We start from the raw sequence: 16,368 nt of genomic DNA on the forward strand, positions 1-16,368 counted from the left end.
GATAAGAAAGCTGTGGTACATATACACAATGGAGTATTACTCAGCCACTAAAAAGAATACATTTGAATCAGTTCTAATGAGGTGGATGTAACTGGAGCCTATTATACAGTGAAGTAAGCCAGAAAGAAAAACATCAATACAGTATACTAACGCATACATGTAGAATTTAGAAAGATGGTAACAATAACCTTGTATGAGAGACAGCAAGAGACACAGGTGTATAGAACAGTCTTTTGGACTCTGTGGGAGAGGGAGAGGGTGGGATGATTTGGGAGAATGGCACTGAAACATGTATAATGTCATATAAGAAGTGAATCACCAGTCCAGATTCGATGCATGATACAGGATGCTCTGGGCTGGTGCACTGGAATGACCCAGAGGGATGGTATGGGGAGAGAGGTGGGAGCGGGGTTCAAATGGGGAACACATGTACACCCGTGGTGGATTCATGTTTATGTATGGCAAAACCAATACAATATTGTAAAGTAATCAGCCTCCAATTAAAATAAATAAATTTATATTAAAAAAAAAACAATTTCTTATACAGTGTTCCTCATGCTAACAGTGGAAATTTGGTTCTCACACCACCCATTGTTATTGTCATAAACTAAGTGTCTCTGAACACAATCCAGGAAGAAGTGGTCTAGTCTCACTAGTGTGCTTACACAGCTACTGAAAGAACATAACAGAATATGCTACATTATTTTTATATACTACAATATTCAAAAAAAGCATGTGACACAGTGCAGGGATCTACACCATTCTTGGACAACCTTCACCATATCTCCTTGCTGAAACAGCTGCTCATCCTTTCTCTACTGTTTGCAAGTTTCTCCTTCTCCAGGAAGGGATACTTCCATCTCTCTTACCCTTGGACCTTCCTTCTATGATTATCCAACATCATCATCCATTAAATTACAAGGTTTCAATAGTTTAAAGGTTTATTAACTCTAGCTGGGGACAAGTGTAACTTCAGACTTTCAGAAATCAAAGACTTCATTCTCTAGAACAGGAGTAAGGAAGTTTTCCATTCCCATGGTTGGAGCTAAGAGCCCTTCACTTATAGCCTTGCCATTAATTGCACATATTTCTGGATCACCAAACTTTACTCAAAGATTCTTTTAAAAATAATAAACTAAACAGGTTATAAATGTAAGGACATTCACAATAATATGTGTGGTCATTACAGTAAAATCAGCACAGTCTGAAATTCCATAATTTTCCTTAAATATTAATTTAAAAACAACTTTTGCTCACAGTGAGTCAGTTTAACCTCTTGATGCAGAAATCAGTATATAGGATTTTTGTCATCTAACTCCACATGATCTTAATCCAATTTCTCATTAGCATTTATTTCCTCATTAGTTTTTAAATGGCTTTTTGAGTCCTTAGAAGATGAGATGGAAATCAATTAATAAATAAATATTTTATCCATTCCTCTTCATTTTCATCTGACTCAACAATCACAAAGAAACTTTCTGATTTTACAATTTGTCTTACAGGAGCTCTAAAGATATCTCTGTAGACAGATATTTAAGATACAGAAATTCTAAGATTGTATCTGATTATATATTTGTATTACAGCTTCTCTGAGTTACCTGTTTGCTACATCTTATCCATGTGACACTATGCTTTATCACACTTTAATTCATATTCAGCTTTTCTGGCCCAGCCTCAACACAGTCTGAATCGATATGCCATCTGATGATAGAGTATTAAAAACGGCCATGGTTCAAACATAGCTATAGGATTTTGAAATTATATTATATATCAGTTAATGATATTTCAGTACAGATAAAAAACTGTTTAGAAGCCTACTAGCTACATAATCATTTAGTGTGGGAATACTGGAAATTTAGAGAAGGATCTGATAGTCAGAAATCCTGATTTTGCTGGAGTTTGTTATATTGAACAGCTTTAAGTGACATTGTAGATTATAGTTGATTTGTATAGATAGTAGAGTTATGCATTTACAAAGGAACCATAACCATCTGAAAGTCAGTTAATGGAGAATCAAATCCAGAACAAAGGAAGAGGTAATGGAATGAAACAGTTATAGAAAAAGAAAAATAATTAAAAATTACAAAAACAAACACTTTAAAAAATCTGCTTTTTGCCAATTAAATTCAAAGAAGTAAATGGAGAGGAAAACAAGGAGAGAAAAAGAGACTACTTTGTGGGAATACTTCATGCCATTTAATTAACCATAGAGGGAAGATGCTTTGCTTCATTATTTCATTGGTACTTTATCGTAAAAGAAAGTGTTCCTTTTCTAAGTAAACTGGTAATTCCCCTTTAATTACACTATAGGTTGGCTAGGAAGAGACTCCCTGCTCTCCTTAAGGGCCACAGAATATACTCAAATCATCTTTATATTATTTAGTGAAGACCTGAAAACTGAATGTCACCTTCTTAGACACTGTATGCCCTCACTGATAATAGTTTCATTTGGCATGACTCAGTTGACAGCCCCAAAAGCCCTCACTTTTCAGTAACAAGGTAGAGAATTTTTAAATTATCATATAACATGTTGAATTATTCAATAAATAACCATGAATAATTAATGCCAAGAAGTATAACAAAAGTCATCACAGCTGGCTTTCCTGAGAGTTTCCCTCAGAAGATAGGTGTTATTGATTTTCAAAAGAGAGATTCAGAATGGGGAGCCCAAAAGCTGTAAGTGAAGCAATTTGTATAAGAAGTCTACACATGAATAAATAATAGCATAACAAATGAGTCACCTCGCTAAAGAAATACTTCATAGCAGGAATTGAAATAATGTTACTGTGAATATACTTGCTCAAATGTGTGGAGTAATCATGGAACCAAGATGAGCGTCCAGCTAGAAATACCTTGGAGAGGACCTTTGCATCAGAGACATGAATGTTGACATAGCATCTACCAGTTGGATTCCTATGACTCGATAATTGGGTCTGCCTTGGGAATGTAATTCTATTCTTCCTTGTACTCTGAACAATTCCTCTTTGTTATTCTCAAAGATAATTTATTATGGGTGTGGCTGGCAGGGCAGGAATATAGAAGATAAATCCCATGAGCTTCAGTTAATATTTTACAACTGTATTCTATAATATGACAATCATGCAAAGTGAGACCAGTTATCAAACATTTTGCCCCACAAAGCATTAAAGGTCCACCTGCCTAGTCAAGAGGTTTACAATATATTCACTCTTAATGAAATTCTAAGATATAACAGGGAGACAGACATCTGAATCGGATATATGCTTGCACTTTACAACCACATGAATACTCTTCAGTTCATTTCCATTTAGCCTCTATATTTGGAGATGTTCATGCTAAATTTCAAGCCAAAGTATTATTCTAACTTAGAAAATGGATCAATAATAATAATAGGCAACAATTTATAGCATTTACTTTATATCAATGTTACAAGCCAGAGTTTGACAGTTTTTTCAGTTTCTATAACTAGCCAGATAATAAACATATTAGATTTTAAAAGCCATATACAGTCTCAGTCACAACTACTCAAACTACTCAACTCTGCCTTTGCTGAGTGAGGTAGCTATAGACAATACGCAAGCAAATGAGCATGACTGGGATACTTACAGACACTGACTAAATGGATACTGGATTTCATATAATTTTCATGTATGAAAAAAGATCCTATTCCTTTTCATTTTTTTCCAATCATTATAGTATGTAAAAACTATTCTTAGTTCCTGGGCCATGCAAAAACAGTATGTATGTATGCTCAGTCATGTCCAACTCTTTGCAACCCCATGGACTGTAGCCACCAGTCTCCCCTGTCCATGAGATTATCCTAGCAAGAATACTGGAGTAGGTTGTCATTTCCTCCTCCAGGGGATCTGCCCAACCCAGGGATCAAACCTGAGTCTCCTGTGGCTTCTGCATTGCAAGCAGATTCTTTACCACTAAGCCACCTGGGAAGCCCTAGGTATCAGACTAAATGTGAACTACAGTCTAGTTTGTCAATCTCTTTTGCAAGTGCAGGTGTACACACACACACAGCAGGTAATCCTCACAATAACCCTAAAAAGTAGTTCTTTTATTATTCCCAATCAGAAGACGAGGAAATTATGTTACAAGGATATTAAGCAATTTGTTCAGTGCTATAGCAAATAAATCGAGGAGGCAGTATATGAACTGACTTCAGAGCTAAGTTCTTAAACACTCCACTAGGGTTTCTCCTCCCTGGAATGTGCAGACAGCACTCTATTTCTTTCATCTGTGAGAAGTATTGGAAATATGTTACACTCACTTGATGTATTCTTGTGGTTAGATCTGTGAGTAACCAGAGCTGGGACTTAACTTCCCCCTTTAACCTTTGTCTGTATTTTCCCTAAATAACAAGTCAACAGTACCACCACTTGACATAACCTGAAATATAGTGGGCACCTCAAAATATTTATTGAATTAAAAACTTAGAGTGCATGAGAAACAATGTCGTGTAGAGTGAAGGGTAATAAGAAATTTATTTTATGCCCTAACTGATTAGCTTTACTCAAAACCAAATTACAGGGACTTCCTTGGTGGTCCAGTGGTTAAGACTTCACCCTCCAATGCAAGGGGTACAGGTTTGATCCCTGGTCAGGAAGCTAAGATCCCACATGCCTCATAGCCAGAAAATCAAAACATAAAACAGAAACAATGTTGTAATAAATTCAATAAAGGCTTTTTAAATGGTTCACATTAAAAAAATCCTAAAAATAGTAAAATAAAACCTCTAAGTTTGACAAGGTAAGATCTCTTAAAGAATAAAAAAAAGATTAAAAAATACAACAAAAAATGCAGCCCTACAAGAGTGAAAAGCAAGCCTGCCCAATATTCTTTAATTTTAATATCTAAGAGAATGCCAGAGAAGATTAAACTTCTTACTTATGTAATCAATTATACATTTGGATATTTGATTCAACTAATTGTCCATTTCAGAGTTGATCATCATTTTGAAGATTACATCTATTTCTTAGTGATATTATCAAACATGAGAAGTACAAATGCATTAAGAAAATTAAATCCAGTAAAGTTATAGTCTAAATGATAGTCAAGTAAGTCCCTTACTTTGTCACAAACTGCAAATTGCCTCACTTATAGAGCTAATTATCTCTCATCTCACTGGCTGGTACAGAGCATACAGAATTAATTGTATGATCAGTGTCATTCACAGTGATGACCACTGTCTGAGGAGCTTGTTCTTGATACTTAGCCTTTGATGTTTCTAGTGAGACCAGGACTTTGGAAATCAGAAAGGAGACAGTCAGATTAATGGGCACATCATCTGACAGCACAAAGAGAAAAATTAAATAAAAATCTGTGGAAAATGATTCTTGATAATATCTCAGAAACTTATCCTAATATCTTCCAGCACTTTCTGAGATGGGCTTAATTTTTGCACTTTTGATGTAAGCCCTTTTCCTCCTGTTCTGTACTAGTACAGATGGGGAACAGCTGGTCACCCCTCTCATTACAATTTCCCTCAAATATATGATGGCAGTAATTAAGTCACATTTCTACACTGCATTCTCGAGACTCAATAATTCAGGATACTAAATTGTAACATAAAATTCTTATGAAATTACCTCATTTCTAGTTTTAGCCAACTAAATCATCACCTACATTAAAACCTGGATTTCCCCCCTTAAAATGGATAAGTCTGTTTAGCAGAAACTTTCTCTCATGTGTATTCTGGACCCAGATGTGACTTTGGCATCAGATATTCATCTGCTCTTTCAGCAAATACTGTCAACATGAGAAGTATCTTTTGTGTAGCAGGCACTACACTCCACACTGGGAATGTAACACAGAAAACATGACATAGTCTAATAGTCTCTGCTGCCGTGAAGCTTGCATTCAGTGGAAAAGTGGCTCAGTGGTAAAGAATCCATCTCTCAAGGAATGAGATTCAGGAGACACAAGTTAGATCTGTGGATCAGGAAAATCCCCAGGAGGAGGAAATGGAAACCCATTCCAGTATTCTTGCCTGGAGAATCCCATGGAAAGAGGAGCCTGGAGGGCTACAGTCCATGGGTTTGCAAAGAGTCCTACATGACGGCAACTGAGCACACATGCACGCAAAGGGAAGAAATGTAAAAAACTGCACATTGTGATAACTTCTATTAAGTAAGTAGTAAAGGTACAAAAATGAAGAATGAACAGTGATTTAAGGGGAAAGAAGGTCCAAAATTCTAGTTCTGCTACTCATTTGTTTGCGCACATTACCTAATTTTTCTAAGCATTTGTTCCTTCATCAATAAAACTGGCAGATAATATTGCCTACTCCATGGGGTTGGGTTTTGGATTGAGAAAATAATTATAAAGGAACTTGGGTCCATGCCAAGGACTTTCTAAGAACCCATTAATACTAATGATGATGATTTTATCAGCTAATATTCCTCATCATTATTTTCAACATGGAGACAAAACTCAGAATGACCATCTTGGTCATCAAGAATATATCTGGAGGCTGATGCTACAAAGGAAATGAAAACCTTCATATATTTAAAGCACTTATTCATAAATCAATTCACTGATTATTGTTACACAAATGGGTAAGTTATATACAAAGTATGCATAAGGTGAGCCCAACTGGTATAAAAGCAATTTCCATTGACTTATTATAGGAAGTTAAGGAATTTACATTCTGTTGTAGATAAAAGGACCAATAAATGTGAAATAAAAGTAAAGAAAACTGCATGTATTTGAAATACACCATCTCTCTTCTTTAAACTATAGTTTTACTATTGGTAAAGCGCGCCAGGGTATTTCCTGAAGGTTACAGTCATCATCAGTATTAAAAGCTTAACTGGATCTCAAGCATTTAGATGACTAGCACATATTCTTTTTGATCTTCTCTTCCTAAACCAGCACCCTTAAGCCAGTGCTCATTTCTAGTGGAGAAAGATCAGAATTGCAATGTAAGTTTCAACATTCACTGAGGGTATGACTTTAAGAAGAAGTCTTTAGGACTCCTTTTCCTCGTGTACAAAAAAGGAATTTTAAAAAATCTATACTGTGGGAAATTCTGAGAGATGGAAATACCAGACCACCTGACCTGCTTCTTGAGAAATCTGTATGCAGGTCAGAAAGCAACAGTTAGAACTGGACATGGAACAACAGACTGGTTCCAAATAGGAAAAGGAGTACGTCAAGGCTGAATATTGTCATCCTGCTTATTTAACTTCTATGCAGAGTATATCATGAGAAACGCTGGGCTTGAAGAAACACAAGCTGGAATCAAGATTGCCAGGAGAAATATCAATAACCTCAGATATGCAGATGACACCACCCTTATGGCAGAAAGTGAAGAGGAACTAAAAAGCCTCTTGATGAAAGTGGAGAGTGAAAAAATTGGCTTAAAGCTCAACATTCAGAAAACAAGATCATGGCATCCGGTCCCATCACTTCATGGGAAATAGATGGGGAAACAGTGGAAACAGTGGCAGACTTTATTTTTCTGGGCTCCAAAATCACTACAGATGGTGACTGCAGCCATGAAATTAAAAGACGCTTACTCCTTGGAAGGAAAGTTATGACCAACCTAGATAGCATATTCAAAAGCAGAGACATTACTTTGCCAACAAAGGTTCGTCTAGTCAAGGCTATGGTTTTTCCAGTGGTCACGTATGGATGTGAGAGTTGGACTGTGAAGAAGGCTGAGCACCGAAGAATTGATGCTTTTGAACTGTGGTGTTGGATAAGACTCTTTTTTTTTTTTTTTAAACTTTACAATATTGTATTAGTTTTGCCAAATATTGAAATGAATCCGCCACAGGTATACCCGCGTTCCCCATCCTGAACCCTCCACCCTCCTCCCTCCCCTCCCCTCCCTCTGGGTCGTCCCAGTGCACCAGCCCCAAGCATCCAGTACCGTGCATTGAACCTGGACTGGTGACTTGTTTCATACATGATATTATACATGTTTCAATGCTATTTTCCCAAATCTCTCCACCCTCTCCCTCTCCCACAGAGTCTGTAAGACTGATCTATACATTGGTGTCTCTTTTGCTGTCTCGTACACAGGGTTATTGTTTCCATCTTTCTAAATTCCATATATATGCATTAGTATACTGTATTGGTGTTTTTCTTTCTGGCTTACTTCACTCTGTATAATAGGTTCCAGTTTCATCCATCTCATTAGAACTGATTCAAATGTATTCTTTTTAATGGCCGAGTAATACTCCATTGTGTATATGTACCACAGCTTTCTTGTCCATTCATCTGCTGATGGACATCTAGGTTGCTTCCATGTCCTGGCTATTATAAACAGTGCTGTGATGAACATTGGGGTACACGTGTCTCTTTCCCTTCTGGTTTCCTCAGTGTGTATGCCCAGCAGTGGGATTGTTGGATCATAAGGCAGTTCTATTTCCAGTTTTGTAAGGAATCTCCACACTGTTCTCCATAGTGGCTGTACTAGTTTGCATTCCCACCAACAGTGCAAGAGAGTTCCCTTCTCTCCACACCCTCTCCAGCATTTATTGCTTGTCCCTTGGACTGCAAGGAGATCCAACCAGTCCATTCTAAAGGAGATCAGCCCTGGGTGTTCTTTGGAAGGAATGATGCTGAAGCTGAAACTCCAGTACTTTGGCCACCTCATGCAAAGAGTTGACTCATTGGAAAAGACTCTGATGCTGGGAGGGATTGGGGGCAGGAGGAGAAGGGGACGACAGAGGATGAGATGGCTGGATGGCATCACTGACTCGATGGACGTGAGTCTGAGTGAACTCCGGGAGTTGGTGCTGGACAGGGAGGCCTGGCGTGCTGTGATTCATGGGGTCGCAAAGAGTCAGACACGACTGAGCGACTGAACTGAACTGATACCAAAGCATAAAAGAGATAAAGCAAAAAAAAAAAAAAAAAAAATTAGGATATGGCTTTTCAGTATTAACTTGTCTATAAATATTGGCCAGTGATTATTCAAAGTGGCTCATCTATTTATATGCTTCAAATATAAAATATGAATAGCAGTACCTAACCTGTCAATCCTAAATGAAATCAGTTCTGAATACTCACTGGAAGGACTGATGCTCAGGCTGAAACTCCAGTACTTTGGCCACCTGATGCAAAGAACTGACTTATTGAAAAATACCCTGATGCTGGGAAAGATTGAAGGCAGGAAGGGAAGGGGATGAGAGAGGAAGAGATGGTTGGATGGCATCACCGACTGAATGGACATGAGTTTGAGCAAGTTCTGGGAGTTGATGATGCACAAGGAAGCCTGGTGTGCTATAGTGCCTGGGGTCGCAAGAGTCGGACATGACTGAGCAACTGAACTGAACAGATGGTATAGATTTTGTGCAATTAAAAGTGGATATTGGGGGCTGGAAGAAGTTGCTACTGCAGGTGTCCCAGCTTTAGGAAGACCAGATTCTGCAATGGACCAGACATTGTAACAGACACTAGAGAAACAAGGATATTCCCAGTCCTCAAGGATCTTCCCTTCTGGTTTGCGAGGAAATGAGATCAAGACCTGAGCCTTTGGAGTTGGAGCACTGACTCCAAGACCCTAGACTACCAGAGAACTAACCATAGGGAGTATCATACAGTGAGAACTCACACAAAGGAAACCACTTGAATACAAGACCTGGCATCACCCAACCACGAGTAGCACCCTGTGCAAGATGCCCCATCCAAACAATGAACAAAACAAAAATACAAACCCAGTCATCAACAGACAGGATCACCACCTCACTCAGCCTTGCCCATCAGAGGAAAAACAAAAAAAAAATACTTAGCATAAATCTCACCCTATATGAAGCTTACACAAATCACTGCACCAACTTTTGGGAGGCAAAAACCAAAAGAAAGAAAGAATTCAACCTTGAATCCTGGGAAAAGGAGACCTCAAACTCAATAAGTTTAAAAAAAAAATTAAAAGGCAGAGAAATAGTGCACAAATGAAGGAACAAACTAGAAACACAGAAGTCCAAATAAATGAAGAGAAAATAGGCAAACTACCTGAAAAAGAATTCAGAATAATGACAGTAAAGATAATCAAAAATCTTGCAAACAAAATGGAGAAAATGCAAAAATCAATTAACAAAGACCTAGAAGAATTAAAGAATAAACATACAGAGACAAACAACACAATTACTGAAACTAAAAATATTCTAGAAGGAATCAATAGCAGAATATCTGAAGCAGAAGAATGAATCAGTGAGCTGGAAGATAAAATGGTGGAAATAAACTTCTGAAGATCAGAGTAAAGTAAAAAGAATGAAAAGAACTAAGGATAGTCTCAGAGGCCTCTAAGACCAACATTTGAATTATAGGGGTCCCAGAAGAAGAGAAAAAGAAAGGGTATGAGAAAATTTTTGAAGAATTATAGTTGAAAATTTCCCTAACATGGAAAAGGAAATAGTCAATCACATCCAAGAGGCACAAAGAATCCCAAACAGGAGAAACCCAAGGAGAAACATGCCAAGACACCTACCAATCAAACTAACAAAGACTGAACACAAAGAAAGAATATTAAAAGCAACAAAGAAAAAGCAATAGTAGCATACAAGGGAAGCCCCATACGTTTAAGAGCTGATTTTTCAGCAGAAACTCTGCAGGCCAAAAGGGAATGGCAGGCTATATTTAAAGTAATGAAAAGGGAAAATTTACAACCAAGATTATTGTACTCAGCAAGGATTTCATTCAAAATTGATGGAGAAATCAAAAGCTTTTCAGACAAGCAAAAGTTAAGAGAATTCAGTACCACCAAACCAGCTTTACAACAAATGTTAAAGGGACTTATATCAATACAATAAATACAAGAGAAGAAAAAGATCTACAAAATCAAACCCCAAACAATTAAGAAAATGGCACTAGGAACATGTATATCAAATATTACTTTAAATGTAAATGGATTAAATGCTCCAACCAAAAGACAAACACTGGCTGAATGGATACAAAACCAAGACCCATATATATGCTGTCTACAAGAAACCTACTTCAGATCTAAAGACACATATACACTGAAGGTGACAGGTTGAAAAAATAAATTTCATGCAAATGCAAAAGAAAAGTGGAGTAGCAATGCTCATATAAGACAAAATAGACCTTAAAATAAAGAAGATTACAAGAGATAAGAAAGGATACTACATAATGACCAAGGGATCAGTCCAAGAGGAAGACATAACGATTGTAAATATCTATGCACCCAACATAGGAACACCTCAATACATAAGACAAACACTAACAGACACAAAAAGAGAAGTTGACAGTATACAATAATAGTAGGAGACTTTAACACCCCACTTACACTAATGGACAGATCCTCAAAACAGAAAGTTAATAAGGAACACAAGTCGTAAATGATATATTAGATGAGATGGATCTCATTGATATCTTCAGGACATTCCATCCAAATGCAGAAGAATACACTTTCTTCTCAGGCGCGTATGGAACATTCTCCAGCATAGACCATATCTTGGATCACAAATAAAACCTCAGTAAATTTAAGAAAATTGAAATTGTATCAAGCATCATCTCCAACCACAATGCAATGAGACTAGATATCAGTTACAAGAAAGAAAAACTGCAAAAACACAAACACATGGAAATTAAACAATACATTTCTAAATAACCAACAGGTTACTGAAGAAATCAAAAGGGAAATCAAAAAATTTCTAGAAACATATGACAATGAAAACAAACAACTCAAAACCTATGGGATGCAGCAAAAGCAGTTCTAAGAGGGAAGTTCATAGCAATACAATCCTACCTCAAGAAACAAGAAAAACATCAAAAAGACAACCTAACTTTACAACTAAAAGTGGAAAAAGAAGAAGAACAACAACAACAAAAAAAAAAAAAACTAGCAGAGGGAAATAAATCATAAAGATCCAAGCAGAAATAAATGAAAACAAAATAAAGGAAACAATAATGAAGATTAATAAAACTAAAAGCTGTCTTTTAAAGAAGACAAACAATATTGACAAACCTTTAGCCAGACTCATAAAAAAAAGAGAGAGAAGAATCAAATCAACAAAATTAGAAATGAGAAAGGAGAGGTTGCAACAGACAATGCAGAAATACAAAGGATTATAAGAGACCATTATGAACAGCTATATGGCAATAAAATGGATAACCTGAAAGAAATGGGTAGATTCTTAGAAAAGTTCAATCTTCTAAGACTGAACCAGGAAAAAATAGAAATTATGAACAACCCAATTACAAGCACTGAAATTGAAGCTGTCATCAAAAATCTCCCAAAAAACAAAAGCCCAGAACCAGATGGCTTCAGAGAATTCTATCAAACATTCAGAGAAAAGTTAATGCCTATTATTATTAGACTCTTTTAAAAAATTGCAGAGGAAGGAGCACCTCCAAACTCATTCTACATGGCCACCATCACCTTAATACCAGAACCAGACAAGACAACAAGAAAAAAAAAGAAAACTATAGCCCAATATCACTGATGAACATAGATACAAAAATCCTGAACAAAATTTTAGCAAACAGAATTCAGCAACACACCAAAAAGCTCATACACCATGATCAAGTTGGGTTTATTCCAGGAATTCAAGGATTCTTCAATATATGCAATTCAATCAATGTGATACACCATATTAACAAATTGAATGGTAAAACCATATGATAATCTCAGTAGATGCAGAGAAAGCTTTTGATAAAATTCAGCACCCATTTGTGATTAAAACTCTTCAAAAAATGGGCATAGAAGGAATCTGCCTCAACATAATAAAGGCCATATATAATAAGCCTACAGCAAACATTATTCTCAATGGTGAAAAACTGAAAGCATTCCCCCTAAGATCAGGAACAAAACAAGGGTGTCCACTTTCATAACTATTATTCAATATAGTTTTGGAGTCTTAGCTACAGCAATCAGAGAAGAAAAAGAAATAAAATAATCCAGATCAGAAAAGAAGAATTAAAGCTTTTACTGTTTGCCAATGACATGATACTGTACATAAAAAATGCTAAAGACATATCATAAAATTACTAGAGCTAATCAGTGAATTTAGCAATTGCAAGATACAAAATCAATACACAGAAATCACTTACATTTCTATACACTAACGATTAAACATCAGAGAGAAATTAAAGAATCACTATTGCAATAAAAAGAATTAAATATCTAGGAATAAACTTACCTAAGGAGATAAAAGAACTGTACACAGAAAATTATAAGATGCTGATGAAAGAAATCAAAGACGACATAAGCAGATGGAGAGATATTCCATGTTCCTAGGTAGGAAGAACCAATGTTGTGAAAATGACTATACTACCAAATGCAATCTACAAATTCAATGTGATCCCTATCAAATTACCAATGACATTTTTCACAGAACTGGAACAAAAAATTTCACAATTCATATGGAAACATAAAAGACCCTGAATAGCCAATGCAGTCTTGAGAAAGAAGAATGGAGCTGGAGAAATCAACCCTCCTGACTTCAGATTATACTACAAAACTACAGTCATCAAGACAACATGGTGCTGGCACAAAAACAGAAATACAGACCAATGGAACAAGAGAGAACGCCCAGAAATAAACCAGAAATAACCCACCTATGGGGACCTTATTTGTTACAAAGGAGGCAAGAATATACAACAGGGCAAAGACAGCCTCTTCAATAAACGGTGCTGGGAAAACTGAGCAAATGCATGTAAAAGAATGAAATTAGAACACTTCCTAACACCATACACAAAGATAAACTCAAAACGCATTAAAGACCTAAATGTAAGACCAGAAACTATAAAACTCTTAGAGGAAAACATAGGCAGAACACTCGATGACATAAATCAAAGAAAGATCCTCTATGACCCACCTCCTAGAGTAATGGAAATAAAAACAAAAGTGAGAAAGTGGGACCTGATTAAACTTAAAAGCTTTTGCACAGCAAAGGAAATTATAAGCAAGGTAAAAAGCCAACCCTCAGAATGGGAGAAAATAAAAGCAAATGAAACAACTGACAAAGGATTAATTTCCAAGCTATACAAGCAGCTCAAACAACTCAATTCCAGAAAAACAAACAACCCAAACAAAAAGTGGGAAAAAGACTTAAACAGACATTTCTCCAAAGAAGACATACAGATGGCTAACAAACAAATGAAAAGATGCTCAACATCACTCATTATTAGAGACATGCAAATCAAAACTACAATGAGATATCACCTTACACCAGTCAGAATGGCCATCATCAAAAAGTCTACAAACAATAAATGCTGGAGAGGGTGTGGAGAAAAGAAAACGCTCTTGCACTGTTGGTGGGAATGTAAATTGATACAGTCACTATGGCAGATGGTATGGAGATTCCTTAGAAACCTAGGAATAAAACCACCATATGACCCAGCAATCCTACTCTTAGGCATATACCCTGAGGAAATTGAAAAAGACACATGTATCCCATTTTTGGCTTAAAGCTCAACATTCAGAAAAACTAAGATCATGACATCTAGTCCCATTACTTCATGGCAAATAGATTGGGAAACAGTGGCTTACTATATTTTTTGGGCTCCAAAGTCACTGCAGATGGTGATTACAGCCATGAAGTTAAAAGACGCTTATTCCTTGGAAGGAAAGTTATGACCAACCTAGACAGCATATTAAAAAGCAGAGACATTACTTTCCCAACAAAAGTCCGTCTCGTCAAGGCTATGGTTCTTCCAGTGGTCATGTATGGATGTGAGAGCTGGACTGTGAAGAAAGCTGAGCACCAAAGAATTGATGCTTTTGAACTGTGGTGTTGGAGAAGACTCTGAGAGTCCCTTGGACTGAAAGGAGATCCAACCAGTCCATCCTAAAGGAGATCAGTCCTGGGTGTTCATTGTAAGGACTGATGTTGAAGCTGAAACTCCAATACTTTGGCCACCTGATGCGAAGAGCTGACTCATTTGAAAAGACCCTGATGCTGGGAAAGATTGAGGGCAGGAGGAGAAGGGGACAACAGAGGATGAGACTGTTGAATGGCATCACTGACTTAATGGACATAGGTTTGGGTAGATTCTGGCAGTTGGTGATGGACAGGGAGGTCTGGCGTGCTGTTCATGGGGTTGCAATGAGTCGGACACGATTGAGTGACTGAACTGAACTGAATCCCATTGTTCGCTGCAGCACTATTTACAATAGTTAGAACGTGGAAGCAACCCAGATGTCCATTGACAGATGAATGGATAAAGAAGTTGTGGTACATATACACAATGGAATATTTTCAGCCATAAAAAGGAACACACTTGAGTCAGTTCTAATGAGGTAGATGAACCTAGAGCTTGTTATACAAAGTGAAGTAAGTCAGAAAGAGAATGATAAATATTGTATACTAATGCATATGTACAGAAATAGTACTAGAGAATTTATTTGCAGGGCCGCAATGTAGAAACAGAGAGAGAATTGACTTATGGACATGGGGAGAGGGGAGGAAAGGGTGAGATGTATGGAGAGAGAGTAAGATGGTAATTTACATTACCATATGTAAAACAGATAGCCAACTGGAATTTTCTGTATGTCTCAGGAAACCCAAACAGGAGCTCTGTATCAACCTAGAGGGGTGGGATGGTGAGAGAGATGGGAGGGAGTTTCAAAAGGGAGGGGATATATGTATACCTATGACTGATTCATGTTGAGTTTTGACAGAAAACAACAAAATTCTGTAAAGCAATTATCCTTCAGTTAAAAAGCAAATAAATTTTTTTAAAGTTGATATTTGTAGTGAAAGACAAAACTCAACATTACTAATAACAAGGATAAATACACTATATCCACAATAATAGTTACATCAGTCTCCTGAGTTATTTTCAATAAAATACTAGCCTTAAATCCTCCATGGAAAGGAAAATCAAGCCTTGGCTCCATCTCTGGATTTATAATGCACAGCAGCACATTAAACTCCTTGACCAGTAGAATCCCAGTACCAAGCAAAGTTGCAGAGATAGAAATATTTCAACAAGTTAGTATGGTAGAGCCCCCACTAGTACATATTCATAGCTCTGTAGGGAATGTTTCAGTGACAGTGTAAGCATTCCTACACAAGATTATTTAGGACTCTACATTTTAGCAGTGAGACCATAAATGCATTAAAGTGCATTAAATATGTATCTTCACATGTTTAGATGCATTACAATTTATCATCTCAAAATAAAATCTGAAAATTGCCTACTCCCTTAGTATAAATTAATAAGAAGGGTGAAAGAGTTTCCAGAATATCAGCAGTATACACACACTGATTCAATTTGCAAGTTGCTTTGCAAGTTTTCTTTTCTATCGTTGCTCTGAAAACTAATGCAAAGCAATGCAACAGAACTAATCAAAACTGGAAAATATGTTAACCTTCCCAATATGTATTTATTCTCTGCCAATTGTTAAAGCTAGAACTGAGGATGCTTTGTAAGGGAGGGCCAGTGGGAATATAATTAAGATGA

This window comes from Bos mutus, chromosome 18 (genome assembly GCF_027580195.1).
Source record: "Bos mutus isolate GX-2022 chromosome 18, NWIPB_WYAK_1.1, whole genome shotgun sequence".
Lineage (NCBI taxonomy): Eukaryota > Metazoa > Chordata > Mammalia > Artiodactyla > Bovidae > Bos > Bos mutus.